General features: G+C 39.5%; 1 protein-coding gene and 1 pseudogene across 6 annotated transcripts in view; one reads left to right on the top strand and one right to left on the bottom strand.

Moving 5' to 3' along the window:
• The window catches only part of LOC132520827 (ubiquitin-conjugating enzyme E2 E2), a 385,603-nt gene that overhangs the window by 247,739 nt on the left and 110,873 nt on the right, over positions 1–26,991 (bottom strand). The window lies entirely within an intron of this gene.
• Positions 14,836–16,210, top strand: LOC132520348 (elongation factor 1-alpha 1-like; annotated as a pseudogene).

The following is a 26,991-nucleotide window of genomic DNA, read 5'->3' on the forward strand; positions in this document are numbered from 1 at the left end:
TTTATTTGGTTCAGAGAGTTTCATTCCCTCTCAATGGCTGTTGACATTTCACAACAGAGGCACCAGCTCACTCTCCCTTTTCAACCTCAGAGTCACTTAAAAACCTGTCAAAAAACATTCTGGAAAAACTTTCCCAGAGGTCACATGTTGGCCAACTCCTGCTGTCTGTAATAAAGAAACCAAAAGCTCATACACATAAAAAAGCCTCAGAGCCACAAAACTCTTTGTGCTTAGTCATTCATGTAATTTCGGGCAAATGTTATGAAGCAAGCTAATGCCCTAGAACTTTTTCTGTTTGTCTTAACGTAAGTGAGTATAATCACCTCCACTCCTACCATCACTTCCCACTGTCTCTGAGTTGCTTCCTGCAGGATCCCACTGCAAGAAATAAGTGAAAGGATGAAAAACTGAGAATGAAAGTATGGATGCTAATGAGATAGCGTAGTGTGAGCCAAGTTCAAGTGACAAAGTGCAAAGAAATGCAGAGTAAGGACAGCCTATGCACCCTTTACTGGAGACAGTCTTCACAGTAGGATCCTCAGCAAATTATTTAAATGTGACTTATGCATATTAAAAAATACTTCTCAAAGACATCTCTTTTAAAGGAAACAAGAATTCTCTTTGATCTTTATTCTAGAATCTTCTAGTCTTACAACACTGTTCTGCAATTTAAAAGAAAATAAATTTATTTATTAATTTTTGGCTGCATTGGGTCTTTGTTGCTGCCCGCGGGCTTTCTCTAGTTGCGGTGAGCGGGGGCTACTCTTCGTTGCAGTGTGCAGTCTTCTCATTGCGGTGGCTTCTCTTGTTGCAGAGAACGGGCTCTAGGCACGCGGGCTTCAGCAGTTGTGGCACATGGGCTCAGTAGTTGTGGCTTGTGGGCTCTAGAGCGCAGGCTCAGTAGTTGTGGCGCACGGGCTTAGTTGCTCCACGGCATGTGGGATCTTCCCGGCCCAGGGCTCGAACCCCTGTCCCCTGCATTGGCAGGCGGATTCTTAAGCACTGCGCCACCAGGGAAGTCCTGCAATTGTTTGTTCACATGTCTGTCTCTTCCTCTAGACTGTGCTCCTCTGAGTGTGGATACTGTAATATTAAATTTCATATACCATAGCATCTAGCACTTAAGTGATGCATAAATGTTTCATGCATGAGAGGATGCATTAATTAAATGAGGAAACAATTTTTTGAAAAAGAAAAGTTGGTGGGTAGAGTAAAAAACATTGCCTATGTGAGGTCTTCTTGTTCTGAACTCAGCTGCAGACGCTCCACCAGGTCCGCAACCCTGGAGTGTAGAAACAACATCCTCATGAGATCCTGGATGCAGGCGAGGGAAGTCTGCCCTTAAGCACAAGGCGTCTGTCAGCATGGCTGCCCTTGCTCGCACAGGTCTAGTTCTGCCTCTGACTAGAGATTAACCGACTGCGATCCACTTGAATGTGGAGACCACTTGCCTAAAACTGCACAAAGTTGTAACTGACCTTTGGAAACTGAGTGGAGCTCTGGCCGTGGCAAACAGAAGGCTGAACGACACTCCAGCTACACGGCGGAGAGGGCTAGGTCGGTGAGATCTTGAAGGCTGAGAGGTGTCCGTCTTCTGGACGCCCCGTACTAAACTCCTATTGCCTATTAAAATTTAACACAGGTTAATGAACACAATGCTGTAGAGAGTTTAGCACCTCTCAGCACAGTAGATCCAACACAGCTTTTTGTCTTTATCCTTTTGTTATGTATCATTTACTTTATGTGGCTTAAGAAATATCATTGTAAAATGTTCTTCCGAATTTTGACCACAGTAACTATTACAAAAACCAATACTTCTTTTCTTTATTTTTTAAAATTGTTATTTAATATTGGATTATAGTTGACTAACAATGTTGTGTTAGTTTCGGGTGTACAGCACAGTGATTCAGGTATACGTGTACATGTATTTATTCTTTTGGAAATTCTTTTCCCATTTAGGTTATTACAGAATACTGAGCAGAGTTCCCTGTGCTATACAGTAGGTCCTTTTCAGTTATCTATTTTATATATTGTAGTGTGTATGTCAATCCCAAACTCCCAGTCTCTCCACCCCCACCCTCGTCCCCCCTGGTAACCATAAGTGTGTTCTCTAAGTCTGTGAGTCTGTTTCTGTTTTGTAAATAAGTTCATCTGTATCATTTTTTCTTAAGATTCCAAATGTAAGCAATATCATATGATATTTGTCTTTCCCTGTCTGATTTCACTTAGTGTGACAATCTCTAGGTACATCCCTGTTGCTGCAATGGCATTATTTCAATCTTATTCTATGGCTGAGTAACATTCCGCTGTATATATGTATCACATCATCTTTATCCATTCCTCTGTCGATGGACACTTAGGTTGCTTCCATGTCTTGGCAACTGTAAATAACGCTGCTATGAACACTGGGGTGCATGTATCTTTTCTGATGAGTGTTTTTGTGTTTTGGAGGGATATATATCCAGAAGTGGAACTACTGGGTCATATGGTAGTTCTACTTTTAGTTTTCTGAGGTTTTCCACAGTGGCTGCATCAATTTGCATTCCCATTAATAGTGTACCAGGGTTCTCTTTCCTCCACATCCTAACCAACATTTGTTATTTGTGGGTTTTTCTGTTCCATGATAGCCATTCTGACAAGTGTGATGTGATATCTCATTGTGGTTTTGATTTGCATTTCCCTGACAATTAGCGATGATGAGCATCTTTTCATGTGCCTGTTGGCCATGTGCACTTCCTCTTTGGAAAAATGTCTGTTCAGTTTTTCTGCCCATTTTCAATCAGGTTGTTTGTGTTTTGGATGTTGAGTTGTATGAGCTGTTTATATATGTTGGGTATTAATCCCTTATTGGTCATATCATTTGCAAATATTTTCTCCCATTCAGTAGGTTGTCTTTTCATTTTGTTGATGGTTTTCTTGCTGTGCAAAAGCTTTTAAGTTTAATTAGGTCCCATTTGTTTATTTTTGCTTTTATTTCCTTTCCTTTAGGAGACAGATCCAAAAAAATATAGCTGCGATTTATGTCTTCCTCTAGAAGTCTTACAGTTAGGTCTCTAATCCATTTTGAGTTTATTTTTGTATATGGTGTTAGAGAATGTTCTAATTTCATTCTTTTACATGTAGCTGTCCAGTTTTCCCAGCACCACTTATTGAAGAGTCTTGTCTTTTCTCCATTGTATATTCTGGCCTCCTCTGTCGTAGATTAATTGACCATAAGTGCATGGGTTTATTTCTGGGCTCTCTATCCTGTTCCATTGCTCTATGTGTCTGTTTTTGTGCCACTACCATGCTGTTTTGATTACTGTAGCTTTGCAATATAGTCTGAAGTCAGGGAGCATGATTTCTCCAGCTCCATTCTTCTTTCTCAAGATTGTTTTGGCTATTCAGGGTCTTTTGTGTTTTCATACAAATTTAAAAATTTTTTGTTCTGGTTCTATGAAAAATGCCATTGGTGTTTTGATAGAGATTGCACTGAACCCGTATACTGTCTTGGGTAGTATGGTCACTGTAACAATATTGATTCTTCCAATCCAGGAACACAGTAGCTTTCCGTCTGTGTCATGTCCAGTTTCTTTCATCAGTGTCATAGTTTTCAGAGTACAAATCTTTTGCCTCCTTAGGTAGGTTTATTCCTAAGTATTTTATTCTTTTTGATGCAGCGGTAAATGGGATTGTTTCCTTAATTTCTCTTACTGATACTTCACAGGCCAGTATCACTGATGCACATAGATGCAAAAATCCTCAACAAAATACTAGGAAACCAAATCCAACAACACATTAAAAGGATCATCACCATGATCAAGTAGGATTTATCCCAGGGATGCAAGGATTTTTCAACATCTGCAAATCAATCAATGTGATACAACACATTAATAAATTGAAGAATAAAAACTATATGATCATCTCAATAGATGCAGAAAAAGCTTGTGATAAAATTCAACACCAATTTTATGATAACTTTTCAGAAGGTGGGCAAAGAGGGAATATACCTCAACATAATAAAGGCCATATATGACAAACCCACAGCCAACATCGTTCTCAATGGTGAAAAACTGAAAGCATTTCCTCTAAGATCAGGAACAAGACAAGGATGCCCACTCTTTTATTCAACATGGTTTTGGAAGTCCTAGCCACGGCAATCAGAGAAGAAAGAGAAATAAAAGAAATCCAAATTGGAAAGGAAGAAGTAAAACTGTCACTGTTTGCTGATAACTTGATACTATAGACAGAAAATCCTAAAGATGTCACCAGAAAACTACTAGAGCTCATCAGTGAATTTGGCAAAGTTTCAGAATACAAAATTAATATACTGAAATCAGTTGCATTTCTAAACCAATACTTTTTTTGTTTGTTTTTTTTGCGGTAGGCGGGCCTCTCACTGTTGTGGCCTCTCCCGTTGCGGAGCACAGGCTCCGGACACGCAGGCTCAGTGGCCATGGCTCACGGGCTCAGCCGCTCCGCGGCATGTGGGATCTTCCCAGACTGGGGCACAAACCCGTGTCCCCTGCATCGGCAGGCGGACTCTCAGCCACTGCGCCACCAGGGAAGCCCTAAACCAATACTTTTTAAAATGTAACTAAAAATGAGCTTGAATTCCATCTTAATAGCACTGACTACTCACAAAATTAATAGTCATGTGAGAAGAATAATACAAGTCACTGAGATTTTAAAAATTAAAGTTACAGGGAGTTCCCTGGTGGTCCAGTGGTTAGGACTCAGTGCTTTCACTGCCATGGCCCCGGGTTCAATCCCTGGTCAGGGAACTAAGATCCTGCAAGCCGCGCAGCATGGAAAATAAAATAAAATAAATATAAAAGTTAAGGTTACGGACATCAAAAAGTAGAGACTGATAAACTGATAAACTGGTTATTTGTATTGTCATGTTAAGCATTTAAATTACCTTTATAAGACTTTCTTTAAAATCCTTTTTTGAGCAGCTGCACATTTGATTAATATATAAACAAGATACCGATGTTCTCATTTTGATTACTAAAATATTTTCTTTCATTCTTTTCAATTATTTAAAGTTAGCAGAGCCCCAAGCAACGTTTGGGTAGGAAAGTGATAGACTGATGTCAGGATACCGAAGAGGAAGAAAAGCATCTCACAAAGAGCAGCCAGCAGCAACTAATGGTTTTCAGCTGTTGCTGATGTAACTGATCAAGGTGCTGTAACAGAAAGCAGTTTTGTGTGATTCATATATTGTTCTGTTGGGATGCGTTGTACTCCCTTATAATTTTTAAGCCTAGCTAACTCCAGGTTTCCCCCTTCCTTAAAAGGTAGTTTCTAACTATGTGTTTATTTTAAAGCTAATAATTGATAGTGAAAGAAAACTGGCAGCCTGTTGAGTTGCAACAAACGTTAAGTCTTGTGTTAAACAAATATTCTTTATTTGACTAAAATAAAATAGTCAGCTATGTGAACATTCGTCCCACGTTTGCCAAATGCCTTTAGTTGAGTTGTTAATATGCTAGAATAATAAAAGATTAGTACCTTTCACTTATCATTAACCTACTGGGTCCAGATTTTGCTTTCAGATACTATCATCACACATAGGTTGAAAATGCCATTTACCCAACTATCAAGGCATAACTTTCAGTGAAATGTATTTAGCTACCAAAGATCTGCAAGCAATCCACTGGTGGAGATGTGATACTGCTTTGACGGACTGCTGGTGAAGGTTTAGCTACAAAAGTATATACACTTATAAAGGCATTCACTGTTCACTAAAGACTGTAATGTACTGCATATTAACTAATAAGATATTCACTTATATAAATACTACCCCTAAACTGTATTTAGTGGTGTTCTTTAGCACCAATAGAATTTTATTCACAATACTAGAAAACTACAAAATTTATCCATGTTTTCTGTAAGTTTCTTTTACTTTTTTACTCATCATAGAGTCATGGACAGTTATGGAGAAAGCACTATTACTTCTATTATATTCTGGAAAACCTTGGTTCATTTGTGAAAACTTCTGGCTCAACCTGCTTTCTGAAGGACAAAACTAAGTTACATAGGAGACCACAGTTGGATACTGTGGGTACTAGAGAATTGTAATCAGAGGCTCCACTCCCTTGACATGGTACCATTCTCTGATGGCCAGTTAGTACTGAGGATCCTTATCCAGCGACCTTTTCTTTTTCAGTCATGCTATTCCCCTCTCTTTACTCCACCTCCCACCCCGGCCCCTCTCCCCCTCCTGCCATTAGGACTATTCTTAAGTAACCTATAAGGCTGAGACTTATTGCTCGGATTGCCACCTACCAACAGGGAAGCTTAACTTTGGGTTTGAAAATAGATTTTTTTTTTAAGTTCAAAGCTTTGTAAGCCAGGCTTTCAAGTGGTTAAAAGGTTTTCTAAGAACTTCCAAAGCTGAGTTTTTACATAAGAAAAAACAAGTTTGGAGGATTAGCTGTATTATAATCATAGTGAGAAGAAAAATTCCAAATACCTTGCAAAGAAAATTCCATACCTTTCAGGTCCACAAGTGTTGGGGGACACAGAGATTCTGAGTGGATGAGCCTAGCGTGGGGCAGTCCTGAGGAGGGACCAAGTTCCCCTTCATCCTCCCTGACTTGCACGCTAAGAGGTGGAACAAGACAGGATGCTCAGAAAAGCTGAAGGGTAAGCCCGAAATTTTCAGTCTGTCGCTTGGCTTCTCTGGGGCAGGAGCCTGCAAAAACTGCAAGCCTTTCAGAAAGTTCTGTTGGGGACAAAGTGTTGTGTCCATCGTGGCACAAAAGTAATGGACAGAGGAATGAAGTCTGAGGAAGGTTTTCCCAGCTGATGGACCAGACGGTAGTTTTTACAGGATTCTACAAACTCCCGGGTAGTGCAGAGAAAGCAACCAAGAATTTCAAGTCCCTGATAAAGAGCTGGGAGATGCTGAGGGAACTGCAGGGTTAAAACTGACTTGGTTTCCAGAGCGAGGGGAAGGCAGCTGAGTGCAGATTCCTACACACAGACAGAACGGCATGCCTCTGCAGCCCCTGCCACAGCTTTCCTACTGACCCCGTGGATGCAGTGAGGACAGGCCGGAGGCCCAGAGGACAAGCCCATGTAAGATATCACTGGAAGCACAGCAAGAGGGGGGATGCCTCGCCTGTACTCAAATGCCATCTTGATTAAGAGGGAGAGGAGAAACCTAGAGAGGAGCAGAAATTTTTATAGACTGAATAATTGGTCAAAAGAAAGTGTTTCGGGCTTCCCTGGTGGCACAGTGGTTGAGGGTCCGCCTGCCGATGCAGGGGATGCGGGTTCGTGCCCCGGTCCGGGAGGATCCCACATGCCGCGCAGCGGCTGGGCCTGTGAGCCATGGCCGCTGAGCCTGCGCGTCTGGAGCCAGTGCTGCGCAACGGGAGAGGCCACAGCAGTGAGAAGCCCGCGTATCGCAAAAAAAAAAGAAAGTGTTTCAAGTGAGAAGATACTGAGATACCTTTTTAAAAGGCGAGGTTGTGTGTTTTATAACATGGTTGGGAATGGCAGCTGAGAACTAGAAAGAGATCACTTCAGAAAGTAAAGTTCCTTTTTTTGCACACCCTAGATTGGGACTGGCCAATTTAGACCTCTGATGCTAGGGAACGTCAAACTGTAATACTGTCACAATCCTCACAGAAATTAAAATTCCTGATCTATAAAACCTGTACTGAATGATTAATGCTATGACTCCTTTTTCTACAGCATTACCTTTGAAGGATAAAAAATATCATGCTATCATTCACGTCTCTCTGTTTATTAACCATATAAAGCAGTGTAAGCAATATACACATACCCTCTACAACTACATGAAATTTTTTTTAGCTCTCATGTAAATGATCTACGACTTTCTGAATTTTATTGTTAGATATTCCGCCACCTCTTCAAGTTTTTGTTTCACGTGTGAAGCTGCCAGTTCTGAGCAGCAGAAGTAGTCTCTGGACTGTCCTTAGAACCAGGCGAGAGCGGTGAGTCAGAACCCAGGAAGACGGTAAAGAAACAGGATGGAATATACCCAGTGTAGTCAGATGATCAAGGGCTTGAGCTAGACAGCCACCTACAGAGCAAGAGTCGCTGTTAACAAAGAAATCTTGGCTGTGAAGCAGACAAATATTGCATGCTTGCTCAAAAATGAATCCCAAGAGTTGCAGAGACTGTACCTGCAGTTAAGTGCTGTTAGGTAAGTCAAAGAGGGATGTGACGTTAGGGCCAAGACTTTACCCTCACGTCACACTGACACTGGCGGTAGGCAAATTCTTCACGTTCGTATGTTCCCTGAAAACTCTTCTCCAGAATTTACTTCTGTGGATTATTTCATTTCTTCCTATACCCAAGTATATTCCTCGACTTCACCTCTCAGCTTTGTTTTGAATATCCCCTGAACGTTTTCCTCTACTCCTCAGCAGTACCCTTCACCCCGTAAAATGTTTGCCTGAGACTCATCTCCCCTTTTCAGTAAACCTCACACAAACTCCAAGTAGCTTGCGGAACTAGCCCTCCGAGGAAAAACAAACGTTAAATCTTTGTTATCAATCAGGACAGGCTAAGTTATGCTGCATAACAAACATCAAAACTTCAGTAATTAACAGAACAGGGGTTTATTTCTCACTGCACATAGAGACTGTGTAGCAGAGTGATTCTCCTGGGCTATGACTCCTATGTCAGTAGCTTAGTAAATCCAGGCTGCTTTGAACTTATTACCATGACTGCCATGGCAGGGAAGGAGAGGGTGGAGAGTCTCGAATTAGCAATTAAAGGCTTTCATCTGGCCCAAATCCCATTGGCCAGAAATTGTCTCTTGGTCTTGCTCAACTGCAAGGAGGGGGAAAGCATAATCCTTCCATGGACCAGAAGGAATAGGGAACCAGAATGGATAAATACTAAGTCATCAGCACACCTTGCCTGGGCAATGAAACGTTGATGTGCCGATACGGACTTCTGAGAAGCAAGAAACTGTAACAGTGTTTGTTATCCTAAGTGCTTTTCTTCTTACCTGTTGGCTGATCACTTACTTAATTCCTTCCTTTAAAGGGCCAGCTTTCACTTGCTGAGTCCTGAGAATGCCAGTACCCGGAGAAGTGTGTACACGTGTGTGTGTATATGTATATACACACACCCAAATGAGACTGCAAGCATATGCACAGAAGATATTTAAGTATTTGATTCCTTTTCAATTCCCAACAGTACCCATTATAACAGGCAGATTCAGGATTTTTTTATCTGTTTTAATTGTATATGTGAAATTTCATTCCAAAGAGATTTGAGGAGTCTGGGAGCACAGCCTTTCCATTAAAGCCATTAATTCTACATGAGCGCTCTCCATCACCAGGGACGATTTTCAGAAAATAAATATACTGAATGGAGAGAGAACGAAAAAGAACTAGAGACACCGAAGGTTTCTATCGCTGGGGGGTGATATGGCTCTAGCAACACTGCCTGACTCTTGATTTCTAAACATATGTCACCTATACTTAGGTAGAAAGTCCTCCTCTGAAAATGTTGCATCTTCAAAGACAGAAGGAAATCTGTTTTAAGAAGAGACACGAAACTGATCGCAGGACCACCTGGAAAAATACTTATATACTCCCGGTAGGCTTTTGTTGTTCTGTGGGGTTCTGAATTAGCTACTAGCTGTTTTTTACAGAAAGCTCTGTTAAAATGCCCGTACGGTATACAATGGTGTAGTTACTCTGCCTTGCTGAATCAACGTCTTAGAGCAAAATATAAACAGCAAGTTTTTTTAACAAGTTTTGTGTACCATGGGTCATAAAATTCACTAAGCTCTGCCAATGAAATCAGTGTAGAAACATGTAATACGTTTGTCATGATAAAATATTCTATATAACGAACCTCTTTAAAAGAAGGGGTGGAAATGAGTTTTGAATAGCTCCATGGACAGTATCAGTAAGTACCTTTGTAAAAAACCGAATAGTTGATACTTGTATTTTAGGATTTTTTTAAGGACATGAGTCTGTCAGAATCAAATTGATTCACTTGTTCTATAACTATAAATTACAAAGTGATTTATTAAATTATACGGTTAAAGACAACGTCTTGCTTACAAGATCACTTTCATGTTGTTTATATCTATCTCTTTTATTTTAAAGTGGCTGTCAGAATATCACAAGGGAACTGAAAACAGGTCTTTAAATACCTAATCATTTGTCTCTAAGAAAAGCAAAAGAGCACATCATACGCTTCAAGTTAACGTGCCACAAACCACCCTGGATCTAGTGCTTGCCTATGCTGGGCACAATACCCTGCCTGCTACACACAGTATCTCATTTAATCCCATTGTAACCCTGTGAGAACTGAGACTCAGATATAGTCAATAAACTGCCCAAGGACACTAAAGTTTAGAAGCAAAATCTGAACCCTCGCGCTTGTTCTTTTCCTTTTGCTTTGCTGTTTCTGCGCTTTGGGAGGGGGTGGGAGTGCCAGGGACAAAGGAGCTGATGGTGAAGGAGCCCTACCTGGTCCCGCTCTGCCTTCAGCCTCTTTCAACTGTTCCGCACGGTCAGCCTCACATTTCTGTCAGAGCTCACGCTCTGCTGCTTTTCACGGGCTCTGGACAAATGACCACTTTTGTGTCTCTGCTCGTGTTTCTTGCACTGTTTCAGGATCGTGGTGTTGCTACAGGTAGTGGCAGAGCACTGGTCCTGCCGGCTCAAGTGTAGTACTTGCTTTGAGAAACACCATTCTGGCAGGCTTGCGGGGTGTGGACAGGCACAGGCAGGCTCGTAACCTGGCCGTGCACCCTGGAGAGATGCCCTCGGTTCCTCGGGCCTAAGTCAGGCATGAATGGGCTGGTGGTAGCCCACTGTGCAAGTTCCTTCTCTGAGAAAACAAAGCACTATCTAGTCATTAGTCATTCCCTCCTTTTGGAATTGAATGACAAGTAATTTCTAAATAACTTCTCTTGACCTTTGTAACTGTTATCTGTGGACTTTGGAAACTGCTTTAATGGTAGCATATTTGAAATGGACCTTGATCTACAAAATAAACATTTGTAGCGGTTAAAAACTACTATTTAAGAAACAGAACTTTTCATTTTTGCCCTTCTCCGGACACTGCAAAATGACATGCTTTTATCTTTGTGTAATTCTCAGTGAGCACTAAGATGTTTTTGGGTTTCACATAATTAAGCATTTTAATTAATTCAAAAATTATACTTGCCTCTTGAGAACACTTTGAAAATTTGCAATTCCAATGTATTTAGAAGGGGAGATTTTATGAAACACAGATAATGGAATTACATATGAACTAACTTTCTAAACTCTGAACGTGGGAATACAGAGAAGACCTCTGAGCTGCCACGGAGCCAGGCCCTCACTTGGGTCCAGGACTGTCTTCCGGGTTAAGGTTGCTGGTTTCACAGGCTTAGGTACCTGGCTTTTCCTCCTGCCAATTACAAGGGGAATCCCCACTTCATTCCGCCACAGTTATGAATTCCTGGAAAGATCAACCTAGGAGTCTGAAGAGCACTGAAAAGCATCTTTATTACAGCACAGAGGGATAGTGTTCCCAACTACGGCCCTCTGTCATCCAAAAAAGTTTAACAAGCATGTTTAGTTCACTCTGCTAGGAAAAAGGAGAGAGTGCTGTAATTGAGAAAGATTTCTGTTAAAAAAAAAAGTCTGAGTCCTTCCTCCTCCCTACCTCCCTCTTCCTTTGTGACAGAGATTAAGTGCTTTTCTACTGTGTGCTAGACCTGTGCTGAGGGTTGTGGGCACAAAGCTGAGTAAAACCATGTTCTTCGTCCTCGAAGAGTCTGCAGCGTAATGGTTCCATAAACACATAAGCAAGTAATTCAAATACAATATTACTGTTACCGGGTGTGTTCTAGATACTACTAAGGAAGAAAGAATAATGAAGAGTCTTCCTGAGGAAGCGGTCAAGACCAGCTTCAGAATCACGGTGGATTTTCCAGTTAATACTGCATTCTCCAGTGGTGTCGGATAAATGAGGTGTAACTATATTTGGAAAGATTACTAGCTTGGGATTTACTGTGGTCATTCCTCTGGGATTGTAGTCTGTTAGTCTTTGGTAGAGAAGAAAAATAAAATTAAGAGGTATTTCAGGCTCTAGATGGGTCAATTTGTAAATTTTGTAGGAAGCAACTTGAACTCCTCAGAATAAATTCCTTTTTATACATTGAAGATATGGTTGGATATTCTTTATACTATAACCATAGAATCACTTTATATAAAATCATCTATTTGAGCGTTAAGCAAGGGTAATACAGAGGACCATCTGTATCACTTTATGTAATTTAAAATTTTTAATAATTTTTATACAAACTTTTATTTCATATATAGTAGATACTTATTCTCTGAGGATAATTCCATGAAAAGGCTCCTTAAGGTGCAATCACTGAAAACTAGGATAAAACAGAATAAATTGTGAAAGAATAAACCAAAGAATAGAAAAGTAACCTGATTTTAACTCAGTTAAGAAAATCTCTACTATAACTGAAACAGTGTTCTAATTAGAAGGATAGTGAAAATCGAGTGTTTTATTGGCATGATTTTTTGTACGCCTGACAACACATTATTAGAGTTTTTTACTGCATATTTGGTTTTTACAGTATAATAAACACATCATTTTTACAAAAAATATTAAGGTGCTTCATCAATTTTTCCAAGGGCCTCTCTCAGTCCTCTGACAGTCAAGTCACTCGTTAGAACTATTCTGTTGTCATCCTTGTTGGCTTTCTCGTTTATTGGTGGCTTGGAATGTGATCTCAGCAGTTCGTCATCATTTTAATTCATTTCATGAAATCTGAATAATTTCCAGTTTCACTTTATAATCTAATTGAACTTGCCTTGTACTTGTTGAGAAACCAGTCTTTGATAGGATGAGCACACAGACACTGGTATTAAACAGAAATAATGTTTGTGTTAGGACTAATTTTGTCAGTGATCACTTCATTAGTATTTTCATTTAGTTATGGCTTTTGTTTCCCTATGTATTTTTTCGTATTTTTTAATTGTAGGAACTGGTATGGTATATTTCTTAACACCTAACAGAACATTTCATTTAACCTCTTTTAATTATTTATATCATTATGTATGGAACGCACTTTATAAAAATGATAATCCTAACACAGAAACCAGCTAGATGATGAAAAAAGATGATGATGGTGGTGACAGCTGACATTTGTGAAGCTCCTACTCTGCACAGGCGCTCTACGTGGCAGTATACAGGGTAATCCTTCCCACAACCCAGCAAGGTTAGTGTCAGTCATCCTGACTTCATGGAGGAGGGAACTGAGGAAGTTCACACAGGTGGGGAGTGTCGTAACAGTTGAAGACAAGCCATTCTAGTCCTCACGTTTGTGCTCTGCACTACAATGTCTTTCCTTGGTGTAAAGAAGCATCCACTTCAGAGTTTAAATACAGTTTTTGGTGCATATAATATGAAATTCATAAAAACGTGATCAGTCCACAGTTGTAGGAATACATTTCTAGATTTTTATGTACTTTGTCTATTAAGAAACTGGCAAAAATGTCTCTTGCTCCTGTTTGTTATTGAGAGAGAGTCCACAAATACATACCCCTGTCTCAGCTGATTCAAGATTCACAAGGGAAGGAAAGATGTGGAATTAATGAAATTAGCTTTCTAAAACAAACCTCATAAAATAGAGTAGTGTTTTGAAAAACTACCTGACCTCATGAAGTAAATCTAATACTAACAGCTTATGATGATAAAAGTGTCTCTTTAATGGAACTTGTGATTGCCATTGGAACTGCAGTTAATTTACAATGTGTATTTTTCTATTACCTACTACTCTAGAGTTACAAGATTCAGCCTGGATACATTCATGAGTTGAAGGAGGAAATACAGATATTTTACTCTTTTATAACTGCAGAATCTGGAATTTCAGATGGTGAGTTTTCAGTTGTTTGAAAGTTTTATTTCTCATTCAAAGAGCAGCTTGGATCATGGCCTTTGGTCAAAGATGCTGTTTTTATTGTTAAAAAAAAGAAAGACTCTTCAACATCAAACAGTAGAGGAGGAAGGAGTCTAAAATTAGCCTGTTAGGTCAGGCACATAGAACTCTGTGGCCCCAGGAATAACGGCATTCCTAGAAAAATGCCTCTTAAGATGAGTAAAACTTCAGAAGTTATTGCTTTATTCCCTTGGTTTTTAAAAAAACTGTTGTCCTCTAGCACGAATAACCAAATAATGATACATTTCACAGATAGAGCCATAAGGTGTCACTGAGCTTTCAGGCTGAGATCTTATGGTTTCTTACATTCCCTCCTAAGAAAAATAATGGGATCACACTCTTGAAAGCTGTCAGATTCCTGTGAATTACCAGTTCACGTACATACCATCTTAGTTTTGGTATAACATGTCCCCAGAGACTAGCACTATGGTTGTTTCTCCAGCACCATGAGCTACCAAACCTGCCGAGGCAGTAAGCATACTTTTGGCATATGCCCTTAGAAATGTGGGAACTTCAATGCTGAAGCCAGCCATCCAGCCATCCGGTCTGGTTTTCTGCTCTGAATGCAGTCTGTCTTGCATTAGAGGCAGGCATTAAGGTCCCCTGAGTTGCCTACTTGGGTAGCAACGTACAGAATGGAGAAATTCCACTTTCATTGCATCCAGTGATCTTTTTACAAAGCGTGAGGACTGATCTTTTGCAATTCTAGCCTAGTTAGTGTAATTGCAGCTACAGTCGTATTTATTTAGGCCCCTAATCCCTAAATCAACCTTCTACACTGGGAATTTCAGATTAATTTTAGGTTAACTTTATATCACCGTAAAGAAAATCCTTTCACTTTTTTGCAAGAGGTTTACTGCCACAACAGGTGTCATAAGAAACCACTACAAATCTAAGCCAAAATGGGAAAGAAAAAAACTCCTATCAGCATCTTCACTGGACACACAGATTTGGGCAAATCTACCACCACTGGCCATCTGATCTACAAACGTGATGGCACTGACGAAAGAACCACTGAAAATTCTGAGAACCAGGCTGCTGGAGATGGGAAAGGTCTCTTTCAAGTATGTTTGGGTCTTGGATAAACTGAGAGCTGAATACGAGTGCAGCATGACCACCGATATCTCCCTGTGGAAATCCAAGAGCAGCAAGTGTGATGGGACCATCACTGATGCCTCAGGACACAGGGACTATCGAAAACATGAGGGCAGGCCCATCTCAGGCTGACTGTGCTGTTCTCACTGCTGACGCAGGCACTGGTGAATCTGAAGAAGGTGAATCGGCAGACCTGTGAGCGTGCTCCTCTGGCTTACACACTGGGCATGAAACAACTAGTTGTTAGTGTTAACAAAATGGATCCCACTGAGCCACCCTGCAGCCAGAAGAAAAACAAGGAACTCATTAAGGAAGTCAGCACCTACATCAGGAAAACAGGCTCCAACCCTGACACAGCAGCATTTGTGCCAAGTTCTGACTGGAATGGTGACAACATGCTAGAGCCAACTGCTAACACGCCTTGGTTCAAGGGATGGGAACTCACTGGTAAAGATAGGAATGCCAGTGGAACCACAATCCTTGAAGCTCTGGACTGCATCCTGCCACCAATGCATCCAACTGACACGCCCTGCGTCTGCCCCTCCAGGACGTCTACAAAATTGGTGGCAAAGGTGGTACTGTCCCCATGGAGGCTTGTGTTTTCAAATCCAGCGTGGTGGCCACCTTGGCTCCAGCCAACCTTGCAACTGAAACAAAGTCTGCTGAAATGCACCATGAAGCTTTGAGTGAAGCTCTTCCTGGGGACAACGTGGTCTTCAATGTCAAGAACTTGTCTGGCAAAGATGTTCATCACGGCAACAGCAACATGGCTGTTAACAGCAAAAGAACCCACCAATGGAAGCTGGTGGCTTCACGGCTCAGGGAATCATCCTGAGCCATGCAGGGCAAATCAGTGCTGGCCGTGCATCTGTGCACGACTGTCACACAGCTCACCCCGCCTGCAAGTTTACTGAGCTGAAGGAGAAGCCTGATCGCCATTCAGGGAAGAAGCTGGAAGATGGCCCTCAATCCTGGAAATCTGGTGATGCTGCTATGGTTGACATGGTTCCTGGCACGCCCACGTGTGTTGACAGCTTCTCTAAATACCCTCCTCTGGGTCATTCTGCTGTTTGTAACATGTGACAAACGGTTGCTGTGGGTGTCATCAAAGCAGTGGACAAGGAGGCAGCTGGAGCTGGCAAGGTCACCAAGTCTGCCCAGAAAGCTCAGAAGGCTAAGTGAATATTATCCCTAATACTTGCCACCCTAGTCTTAATCAGTGGTGGAAGAACGGTCTCAGAGCTGTTGCTCTCAACTGGCCATTTAAGTTTAACAGTAAAAGAGTGGTTAATGATTACAGTTCATCATTAAGCTTTCAGAAGGAAAGGAGAGTGTTTTGTGGACCATTTGTTTGTGAATGTGGCGGTTTTAAGTTATTACTTTTTTAAATCAGTACTTTCTAACGGAAACAACCTGACCAAAAATCTGTCACAGAATTTTGAGACCCATTAAAACAAAGTTTAATGAGGAAAACAATCCTCCCAAATCTCGTAGATATTTTATATCTGTTGCCTCTTTAGATACTAATAGCCTCATGTAGCCTCAAGTGGAAAATACAAGCTCTTTCCATTGTTAATTACTGTTTTAGACCTGTGAAAATTTCTCAAAAGCTCTATGAACTCAGTCCCCAGAACATGTTTCTGCTCTCTTCCATGTTTTGTTTCCCTATCTTTTTTTTTTTTAACCAAAAGCAGGGTTTTTTTTAATTTTTAAAATTTTTTATTGAAGTATACTTGATTTACAATGTTGTGTTAATTTCTGCTCTACAGCAAAGTGATTCAATTATACATATATATATATATATATATATATACACATTCTTTTTCATATTCTTTTCACTATGGTTTATCACAGGATATTGAATATAGTTCCCTGTGCTATACAGTATGACCTTGTTGTTTATCCATTCTTTACATAATAGTTTGCATCTGCTAATCCCAACCTCCCACTCCATCCCTCCCCCAACCCCCACCCCTGGCAACCACGTCTGTTCTCTATGTCCGTGACTCAGTTTCAGTTTCATAGATAGGTTCATTTGTGTCATATTTTAGATTCTACATATAAGTGATATCATATAGTATTTGTCTTTGTCTGACTCACTTCACTTAGTATGATAATCTCTAGGTCCATCCATGTTGCTGCAAATGGCATTATTTCATTCTTTTTTATGGCTAGGTAATATTCCGTTGTATACATGTACCACATCTTCTTTATCCATTCCTCTGTTGATGGACACTTAGGTTGTTTCCATGTCTTGCCTATTGTGAATGGTGCTGCTATGAACATAGGGGTGCATGCATCTTTCTGAATTATAGTTTTGTCTGGATATATGCCCAGGAATGGGATTGCTGGATCATATGGTAATTCTATTTTTAGTTTTCAAAAAGCAGGGTTTGTTTTGCTTTGCTTTTGCTTTGTTTCAGTGAACCTAATGACCCTGCACCGTTAATTTTTTCTCTTAACCTGTCTACATTCTTTGTACAACTTTTTGTCTTTTCTCAGTTCTATGTTACTTTCCTGCCAGATTTCCTTTCCTGTCTTTGTCCTAAGTTTGTCCCTGTCCTGAATCGCTGTCAAGGCCCTTCCTGTGGCACTCACTCCAGTGAGGCTGTGCTCCCCCTGAGGGCAGTGGGCACCTGGCCCTACTACCCAGCAGCTAATCATCAACACACAAAATGTGGAAATGGATTGCCTATAGACAATAGTGTTCACTGAGATGATTAAAGAAGCACTGACTAAATTTAAAACAAAGTAACCCCCACCCGGGAATCTAGGCACAGAATGCCCTGGTTTTTTATATGTAGCCTTTCTATAGAAAGTATTCCAGGAAATAGGATAGAACCGAATTCATGATAGTTAAAAGCTGTCTACATAAATGGGTACTATATTTTCCTAGGAAGGGTGTGAAAGGAAGAATGGATAGGTGTGCTCTGTGATATGGTGAGAAAACAAGGAGCTGTGAGAACGGCATTTTGATATTTAAGGACCGGGGTTGTAGGATGAGGAAATCCTAAGCTCCACCAGTGGTGGAGGTGGAACTACTGGATTCATTTGAATAGAGAGAGAAAAGATGTTGCTGAGTTCTGGAAATGGGAAGAAAAAGAGGTGAAGACAACCAAAGAACACCTCCAGTGGAAGATGCCAGGAGGAGGATGCACAGGCAAACAAACACTTCCTGGGTGCAACTCTCTCATAAAAAGGGAAGAGAGGAGAAGGGAAAGCAGAGAAGAAGAATCAATGTGGCTATTGCTTATAAAATTTTAAGTTTTCAAAAGATGTACTAGTTATTGAATTAGAGTGTGGCTAGCACTCTTTCTATGTGATGAAATCTACAACCAGTTATGAACATATTTTTAATGAACGGTGTTTTAAGATGTTAAATACCTATACCCTACTACATATAGTATTATGGATATTTTATATTTGTCATTCAATGTCACTGATTTGTTCTCAGATTTTCTCAATTACCCATATTCTCAAAGTAGCAAGTTTTCTGCTAAGGCAACTATGTCGCTGATATTGAATTACCTACTTATCCACAAAATAAGAGCCGTTTTCCATTTAACTGGATATGAGAGAATAAGGCCACCAGCAGAAGAGAAGTGTTCTGGAAACACACTGCGGAGAGAAGGCAATTGCTTGTTGCAACTACAGGCAACAAGCCTGTGACTGTGAAACTGATATGGTCGTTCACATAGAACTGGAGGCGAATTGAGAATAACTAGAGAATCAAACTTCTGAATAATAACAGACATGGTTTTGAGAGGCATGAGAGAACTTTCTGGCATGGTGATAATGTTCAGAACTTTGACCTGATTGCTGATGACACGGGTTTATTCCTATCTTAAAAGTCACTGAGCTGTATGATGTATAAATAAAACTTAACGTTTACACATTTTGCTCTATGTAAGTTACATCTTACTTTTTTAAAGGCGGGGGAAAACTCACCTGAATTCTAATGGGTACTTCAGACTAAGATATTATTTTAGTTTTTATTATTTCTACTGGATATACACTGAGTATCATCTTTGAACTCTTCTTTAAAGGGATACCCTAGGAAGAAAAACTAGCCAATATATTTCATTTATAACTGTCACGAGCTGAAATTTCCCAACACTAACCTCTGTTTCAGATTCCCACTGTTGCTTCTGCACTATTAGTTGGTGCTGGCAGGGGGTTAACAGCACTCAATTTAACCTTGCTATTTGTACTCTGTTTTGATTTTTTTCTTTTTTTCCTAATTTAACTTCCTTACATGGTTTCCCCCATTTTAAAGATCGTACGTGCACCATGGGGTCTGTACACTGAACGACCGTAGTGCAGGTAAGCACACAATAAAAGCACATTTAAAGATAATGTGGAGCTACAAGACCTTTCTTTTTTTCTGGGAGCAAAGAGGTATTGCTGTGAAATCACTGGAACAAGAGAAAAACTGAGCAAGTCTACTCATGCTGTTATTACAGACCTGTCTAAAATACATATGACTCAGACAGGTATAGATTAATTATAGGTTATATGTCCAGACAGAGGGGCATCTCTGTGACTGTCCTACCTGCAGCTCGCCATGCACACAGGCTTCTCAGCTGAAGCACTTCCTCTCTCTCCCCCACTTTAAAATTCTAGAACCTGTTGTGCCTGGGGCCTACTGTTCTCCCAATTCCCTCTCCTTCCCCTATTGCCTGACCTGCCCCCTTTCCTTGTCCCTTCAATCCTATCAATGTTGACTCCTTCTGATTCAAAACACAGTCTCCAGCAGCAGAATGGGAGAGAACAGGTGAACTGAAGAGGGCGGTGCTGAAACCCCAGATCCGTCCCTTCCCCCCTTCCAGAATCCTGGTGAACTTAAACATTCACCACTCTTACGAATGGTCTCTCTTTTTTCTTTTAACTTAATTTATTTATTTTAACTGAAGTATAGTTGATGTACAATATTATGTAAGTTACTGCTGTACAATATAGTGTTCACAATTTTTAAAGGTTATGCTCCATTTACAGTTATTATAAAATATTGGTTATATTCCCTGTGTTGTATATATCCTTGTAGCTTATTTTATATCTAATAATTTGTAACTCTTACTCCCCACTGCTATATTACCCCTTCCCACTTCTCTCTCCCCCTGCTGGTAATCACTGGTTTGTTCTCTGTTATCTGTAAGTCTGCTTCTTTTTTACTGTATTCACTAGTTTGTGGTATTTTTTAGATCCCACATATAAGTGATATCACACAGTATTTGTCTTTCTGACTTACTTCACTTAGTATGATAATCTCTAGGTCCATCCATGTTGCTGCAAATGGCATTATTTCATTCTTTTCTATGGCTGAGTAATAATTGCATTGTACATATATACCACATCTTCTTCCATTCATCTACTGATGGACATTTAGGTTGCTTCTATATCTTGCCTATTGTAAATAGTGCTGCTATGAACAATGGGGGTGCATGTCTCTTTCTGAATTAGTGTTTTTGTTTTTGTTTTGTTTTGGATATATACCCAGGAGTGGAATTACTGGGTCATAAGGTAGTTCTATTTTTAGTTTTTTGAGGAACCTCACTACTGTTCTCCACAGTGGCTGTACCAATTTACATTCCCACCAACAGTGCACAAGGGTTCTTTTTTCTCCACAATCTCACCAACACTTATTTGTGTTCTTTTTGATAATAGTCATTCTGACAGCTGTGAGGTGATATCTCCTTGTGGCTTTGATTTGCATCTCCCTGGTGATTAAGGATGTAGAGCATCTTTTCATATGGCCTGTTGGCCATCTGCATTTCTTCTTTGGAAAAATGTCTATTAAGTTCTTCTGCCTATTTGTTAATCAGGTTGTTTGTTTTTCCGACGTTGAGCTGTGTGAGCTGTTTGTATGTGTCGGATATTAATCCCTTATCGGTAGTATCTTATGAATGGCCGTTGTCTTTCTCTGAGCGGGTACTGAGAAAAACACCAGATTGGCGGAAATGGCTCAAATTCTGGCAATCCCGTAAGAGACTCTCCCTTGGAGTTTAAACAGGAAGGAGAGCCCAACTTCCCTGTGTTCAGCCCGCAATTCCCTTCATTTCCGACCCCCCACCCCACACCCTTTGCATAATTCCAGCACATTCCTATCCTAGTCTGGGGCCTGAGCTTCCACTCGTTTCATCTTCATGTGCTGGGCACCAGGCACCAAAGTGAAAACAACAACAAAAACACGTCCAGTGACTTGGAGGTGCGGGAGACCCAGATCTCAGGGAAACATGCATTCCAGTTATCCCAAGCAGGGATCCTGAAAGCATTTCTCCACAGATGCATTTGGTGAATAGGGAGTATAATAATTCAGAGACTATTCTACTATAATATTGTAATAGTCTACTACTGCACTGGGTGATATATATCCTGGTTTACACCTGTTGTCCTGGCATATTTATTTTTAATAACAGCATCCCCTTTCACTCCCCAAAAGTTTGGCAGATAAATTATATGTTCACTCGAGTCACAACAAAATGGACCTCTCAGGGGAGGTTGGGATTGTTTAACAAAAACCCAAAATATAAGCAAATGACATTAAGTATTTCAAAATCAATGTGGTGACAGTTATGTTTGAAAGTATTACAAATGCAAATGTTCATTAAATGTTCTTAAAAACAAAACAAAAAACCCTTTGGAAAGAGGACTGTCATTACTATGATGTAATTCGTACATGATGCCTACAGCACTGCTATATAATTAATGTGGAATAACCACCTAGTATTTAAAACATTAAGTCAGATGGCATAAAATCTTCAGAAAAGAATAAACATTTCAACTGGGAATTTTTCAGCTTTAATAATAAAATTAAATGTTTAAATTTTTCTTGTTCCCAGTTCTTTATAATTAAAGGTAGCCAATCATGGGCCGTCAAGAGATACTGACTTTAAAATTTGACAAACGTTTTTACATTTATCTTTCTTTTTACCTTTGTAAAAGACATTGCCTCCTATAAATTATACTGCACATTTAAATGTATAGGTATGAATCTGCATTAGTAAAACATGCTTTAGTAAGAAAACAGTTTGTTTTCTGATTTAATACTAATCAGCCATTGTTAATGTGCTATAAAATACTACTTAAGAGAGATACCGATTCCAATTATTAAAGTTAATGGCCTCAGTTGTCTCATCTTGCCTTAGTCTAGGACATTAAGCATGCAGAACCCATAATTTAATTACCACCTGTTAATATTGGCTCTAAGTTCATTCCTCTCCTTTCAGGATGTAACTCAGAAATGAGCCAGTTAAAAACCATTATTTTCCTTCTCAAAACACCAGACTGCTAACTACACCCACAGGATACTGATCACAGATTTGCTGGGACTTTCAAGATGGAATTTGCTGCCTCTTGCCTTTAGGGATTACTAAATAAAATTATTATGTTTGTCCATTTATCGTTCTAATTGTTTAAACCTCTAGATTCTATAAAGAGATTATATTTTCTTCCTTTAATATATTTATATACCTTTAAAACCATTCAAGAAGTGGAGAGTTATGTCTTTCTATAAAAATAAAGGGCAAAAATAAAAAGAAATCTACACCCTTATTCCTATTTGAACATCATGAGATGGGAAAAAACATCAGAGGATGTGGCACAGAAAGAGGGTTAGCTTATCATGAAATCCCATTGATATGCACTGGAGAAACATACCGTTCATTTCCAGGAATTTATTAGAAACTCTGTCCCCTGTACCCTCCTGCTCTATGTACATTCCACTGAAATCTAATTTTATCACTTCACCCGAGGGAATCAAACTCTGGGAAATTAATTTGTGTTAACCAAACTCACAAGAGATTGATTTACAGACGAGTAAATCACTTTTTAATTTGCCATGAGAAAGCGACCTGATCCAAGAACCAGAAAAATTCATCTGATGTTTCTGAGTTCCCGCTACTCTCAGCTGAGGCACCACAGTGAATACAGAGGTGAAAAGCACTTGGTCTTTTAACAGGTTCATAACCTGGTGGCGAGGTCTTGGACAAGGGCACACACAAGTCAGATGACAGTTACTGCCTGAGTGACCTGCAGTGGTTCAATGTAGAGAGGAAGCCTCCTTCTTTCTGCTACGTAGACTCTGAAAGTTAGGAAGCCAAATTATACTGCAAATGGATTTTTGGTGGATGCATTTTAAAGTAATACATGTCTCTCAAGCCATTATTGGTTAATAAATTACCTTTCCCTTTTCTCTGCATGTTTTTGTATAAAGAACCGTGACCATATGTCTATAATTAGGGCATCTTTGCTCTTGGATATGTTTCAGACAGTCTGCAAATGTTTTTAAATTATAACATATCCAGATCCACGAAAAGCCCCTTCTTACTCTGGTTGTTATTACAACATCTATCTCTCTACTTTTGTGCTCTAGAGTCACCACTCACTTGTAGGTTGATTCTAAAGTTAATGCATAAGGCAAAAATTATGTATAGTCAGAGTACTCTTAAAAATTCCATAAACAGCCTACAAGTTAGAGTATAAGTGGGTTTCTTAAAACAATATTCAGTAAAATATATATAATGTTTAGTAAAACATGATACAATAAGGAATATATAATCCAAAAGTAACTTACAGTATTTTAATATATTTATATAAAAAGAACTTATATAAATTAAATGAATGTATGTATTGTGCATGTCCTCTGTCATAACACCCACATTTGTAGATTTCTTCCATTGGAATTTCCTAACAATATGTACTGAGATACTTGTCCTTTACATCACAAGACAGATTGTGATGCTCTGAAAAACTTTCCTGTATCCAGTCTATTTTAGACATTTTATGTGGATTCTTATTAGCTTCAGTCTCAGGCATCTCTCCTAGATGTGGATGTTAGTCATGCTTTTCTCTAATTACTATATCCACCCAAACATACCATGCAACCGGCTGGCACTGAGCCCATGCTCTGTCTCTGACGGTGGGCAGCTAACTAGCCTATAAGGAAATCAAACCCCTGACCTTGAGTGATTTGCACTGCACTCCATCAGCTAGGCCTGGGTGCCCATGTGCCTGGAATGATAACATCGTTTCACTTGGCAAGCACACCGGAAGCACCAGTAGCTGTGGATGTATGCTTCAGCCGGCATCCAAAGTATGTTACTATGTGACTTTGCTCGCTATCGTGTAATTCTAGGTAATCATTAGTGAGAGTTTATGGTACTAACTGTTGCCTGATTATTTTCACAGTGAGGTCAATATTATTTCTACCTTTAGGAGACCAGAGTTTGAAGGATGTGCAAAAGCCTTGATGTGAAAGAAACCAGGAGGATGTTTTCCACATCTACTAGATCAGTCAGCAGTGGTCAGTTTATCTATTAGATCCGCATCTACTAGATCAGTCAGTAGTCAATTTATCTATTAGATCCCTGCCATTATGCGGAATACTGGGAGGACTTGGTGAAAGATGGTTTTTAGAATCTGAAATTGAAAGTGTACAGAGCTCGGGCTCTGGAATACAACAGGTGTATGTCAATTTCACCTGCCCAACTTACTGGCCTTTCCTTATCTCAGTTCCTTATCTCCCTTCTGGTTTTTGAGACAATTAAATGAAATAACAGATGAAGTGTTTAGCATAGTGCCTGGTATATAATTAGAGCTTAATAAATAGCTTAATAAATATTATGTTTTTTTCATCTTAATAGCGATATTTGAAATTTCAAGTTTTCAACAACTTTTACCTATCTCTTATATGTGTATCTAGAAACAACTACATATATATAACTACATTTATGCTAATGAGGACACAGTAGTCATTACCAACTCCCAACACCTATTTTTGGTGTCATAAAGTTAGTTATTCCCCCATGATATTTTCTTAATCTGCTATAATGTGAGATTTATGGCTACAGCTGAGAGGTATTTAAAAGCAGAACAGGAACCTCACAAGTTTCTTAAAATAAGAACACAAAGTGAGCTCAGGCACACGATGTTTATATACCTATCTAAAAAGGAAATTTAGTCAGTAAGCAGAATATACTCAAAGCTAACCACAAATGAGGAGTAAAAGAATACCACAATTTACTTTAAAATTATACACATCTTACTTTCATTAGTGTATACAGGAATTTTGTAAAAAAAAATTATTTTTCTTTAAATTTCAAAGCTATGTGTCCCCCATTTGAATAATTCTAATTCTACTGTGGTATTGATTATACTCTACAACTTAAGCTCAACATGAGGTGTGTTCTGTCCTTGGCAACCTTAATAGCATGTATGCCATGTAACCAAACCCTATCTTCTGCAGGGACCAGCAAGTCAAGCTCATGTTTCTCAAAATATGTCAGCTGTCAGCAGCAAAATGTTGCAGGCAGCTCTCAATTTTTTTATTCATGTGTAATAAATGTATTTACTTAAGATTTTTAAAAGTGTGTTGATTAAAAAATTCAGTAAGAAAACTAGTATAGACACAACCGGCTAAAGTTGTGGAAACCGCACAAAACAAAGGTGGATATTTGATGATATTTTAACTTAAAATATTATTTGTCTTGACAGACCTATATTTTGCTTGAGAAGAATAACATTAATACTAATCTTGTTTGACAAATCTCCCGTTATTACATTTTTAGAAGCAGTGATTTGCTAACGTTTGTGCAAACTCTCCTGTGGTCTATAGACTTGTCAGATACTGAAGTGTTTCCTTAAAATTAGTGCTGCTATATTTGTATTTATATCTTCAGGAGAAGGGCTCCCTTTCAAAATCCCTTTGCTGTATACCGGAAACTAACACAATATTGTTAATCAACTATATTCCAATATAGAATTAAAAGTTTTTCTAAAAAGTATATTGATACTGTTTCATCAAGAAATTGAATGTCTGTACAATCGTTAAGCACTGGAGATTTTTAAATGTAAATTATGAAGTAGCTCTTCACACCTGAAGAAACGTTACACAGAGATTCCCCTATGTTTCTTCAAGACTGTGTACCGACTGAGTTCTAACTACATCTCAGGCATGGTGCTAAACCCTGGGTATAGAGGGGTACACAAAATGGACATGGTTCCTACCCTCCTGACTCACTCAGCTGATGGGAGAGACAGGAGACAACTAAATACACCTCTCTGAGGAGGTGAGATTTCCGCTGAAAATCTGAGAGGGGTAAAGGCAGGTTAGGTGCAAATAGAAGGAAAACGTGCAGAGACCAGGGGCCGAAGTGAATATCGTCTGTTAGACAAACACAAAGTAACCGCGCGTGGGGGGCCTGCGGAGGGAGGGAATGAGTAAGAATCCCCGCCAGGTAGTGTCGCTTGACAATAAATTAACTCCCAGCAAAAATGGACAACCTGGAAGAAATGGACACATTCTTCGAAATGCACAACCTTCCGAGACTGAACCAGAAGAAGTAGAAAATACGAACTGACCAATCACAAGCACTGAAACTGAAAATGTGATTAAACATCTTCCAACAAATAAAAGCCCAAGACCAGATGGCCTCAGAGGCGAATTCTATCAAACATTTAGAGAAGAGCTAACACCTATCCTTCTCAAACTCTTCCAAAATATAGCAGAGGGAGGAACACTCCCCAACTCATTCTACGAGGCCACCATCACCCTGATACCAAAACCAGACAAACATGTCACAAGGAAAGAAAACTACAGGCCAATATCACTGATGAACATAGATGCAAATATCCTCAACAAAATACCAGCAAACAGAATCCAACAACACATTAAAAGGATCATACACCATGATCAAGTGGGGTTTATCCCAGGAATGCAAGGATTCTTCAACATACGCAAATCAATCAACGCAATACACCATATTAACAAACTGAAGGAGAAAAACCATATGATCATCTCAATAGATGCAGAGAAAGCTTTCGACAAAATTCAACACCCATTTATGATAAAAACCCTCCAGAAAGTAGGTATAGACGGAACTTACCTCAACATAATAAAAGGCCATATATGACAAACCCACAGCCAACATCGTCCTCAATGGTGAAAAACTGAAAGCATTTCCACT

The sequence above is a fragment of the Lagenorhynchus albirostris genome, chromosome 5 (assembly GCF_949774975.1).
Source record: "Lagenorhynchus albirostris chromosome 5, mLagAlb1.1, whole genome shotgun sequence".
NCBI lineage: Eukaryota > Metazoa > Chordata > Mammalia > Artiodactyla > Delphinidae > Lagenorhynchus > Lagenorhynchus albirostris.